The sequence below is a fragment of the Rattus rattus genome, chromosome 5 (genome assembly GCF_011064425.1).
Source record: "Rattus rattus isolate New Zealand chromosome 5, Rrattus_CSIRO_v1, whole genome shotgun sequence".
Classification (NCBI taxonomy): Eukaryota; Metazoa; Chordata; class Mammalia; order Rodentia; family Muridae; genus Rattus; species Rattus rattus.
The window spans coordinates 34,958,073-34,960,004 of NC_046158.1; positions in this window are offsets into that span (position 1 = coordinate 34,958,073).

Sequence of the window (1,932 nt, forward strand, 5' to 3'; positions counted from 1 at the left end):
CTAGGACATTTCACCACAGGTAAGAATGTAGTACGATCAGTGTAAACCAAGAGACTCCCAGACTTAGCCAAGAACCTGGTGAATACTAATACGGAGGAGAAGACAATAGACTCCAGTCAATAGTCTCTGCATGAACTACCACAGTCGTCAAGCTGTGTTGTCATTGTTAATGTAGTCAAAATGACACAGTAAAACCCATTTCTTACAGACTCTCAGCAATCGCTATGAAACTTTTTTCTTGGTGATATTTAAAATGAATGTGATCATGATTATAAAAACAAGTATTTCTAAATTTGTAGAGGTATGTCAGATGTAAAACAATAAATAAATAGCAATTATAATAATTATTACTTAACAAAAATGTAAGTATATTCACAGTTCTGTTGTTGCTGCTGATGCTGCTGTTGCCGCTGATGCTGTTGCCCTGAGACAGGGTCTCTCTGTGTAGACCCAACTGTCCTGGACTACCTATGTAATCCAAGCTGGCCTCAGACTCACAGAGATCCACCTGTCTCTGCCTCCCGAGTGCTAGGATTAAGGGTGTGCACCCTCACATCTGGCCCTCCTTACAGTCTTTGACCTTTGTGTGGTCCTCGTTTCTCCCATCGAATGTAATTATCATTTACAAAGCGATAAACAAATTGTTGGATAAGATGTTTTCTGTGCTGTTTTCCTACATGTTGGGTTTTTGGTTGCTGCTGCTGTTGTTGTTAGAGCTTCCGTTAGCCTGCCACTTGAAATGAATCGGGATCGAATGCTTCTGTCGTCAGTAGCCAGTAAATTAGGAAGCACGAAAGACTTCTGATAAAGTCACACCTACAAATCCTGAACATGGATGTATCCAAGCTACAGGGATGGGTAGATAGCTTTCATCTGAAAACAACAAATAAAATAAATACCTTGGAAATAATAAATGCCACATAAAATAAAAGTAGTAAAGCCACTGTCTGAATCACTCCTCTAAACTATAAGCTAATAAGTGAACGCAGGTTTGTCTCATCCTACTAAGCAGCATATAGGAAGTGGGGAAGCCAATATGCCGATTCTCACCAGCTAACGGCAGCAGGTTTATAATAAAAGGCTTAACTGTGGTCAGGCGCCTTCCTAAGAAATGTCTCATCCTGGAGCTTCGGGGAAGCCTCGACTATTTGATACCAAAGAAGTAGGGGAAAGCTGTGAGTCGGTGATTCAATTACCTAATTATTATTAAACTTGCTAGAAAGAATTAGTCCCACTCTCCCTTGTAATGAGGGGGCTAAAATGGCAGTCGGTAGAAGCAATTCCAGGGTTTTCATTATGTTCTGTGCCGAACATTAGCTGCCAAGTCTCTGCTCGGGAATTAATATATTGCTTATAAACGCCCCTCTCCTGCAGGGATGAATGCTACCTCGATTTAAGCAAATGCTCCACTGAAGTGAGAAGAATTTGCCAAGTTAGAGTTTTTAAAAAAGAATGTTTATTAGATGACTCGTATTATGTACCCTTGAACAATATGCAGGTTTTTTTCAATATCCACAATCTCTAGATAAAATCACATGTACCTATGCTTTGCAATGTCTGGAAGTTTGTTTTTATTTTTTTTTTTTAATGTTCTGCCCCTTGGTTCTCAAATAACTGCAGAGTGGTGCTAATGTATTCATGACAGGGCTACTTTGATGACTTGTCTAAGGCAACATTGAAGCTTTTCTGCTTAGCAGTGGTTTAATAAGTTCTGCTTCTGTGCAGGGTTCACACGGGGAATGCAGTTGTTCATCCAGGGCCTTGGCCTTGGCCCACCGAAGAGAATTAGCAGAGGACATTGATCACACTTTCCCCTCTATGCTCATACTGGAAAGACGTGCAGACTTCAACTCTGCCACGGTGTTATGACCACACAATGGCATGCTTATAGACGGATAGCTTTTTTTTTTTTTAAGAAGTGCCAATTCCACC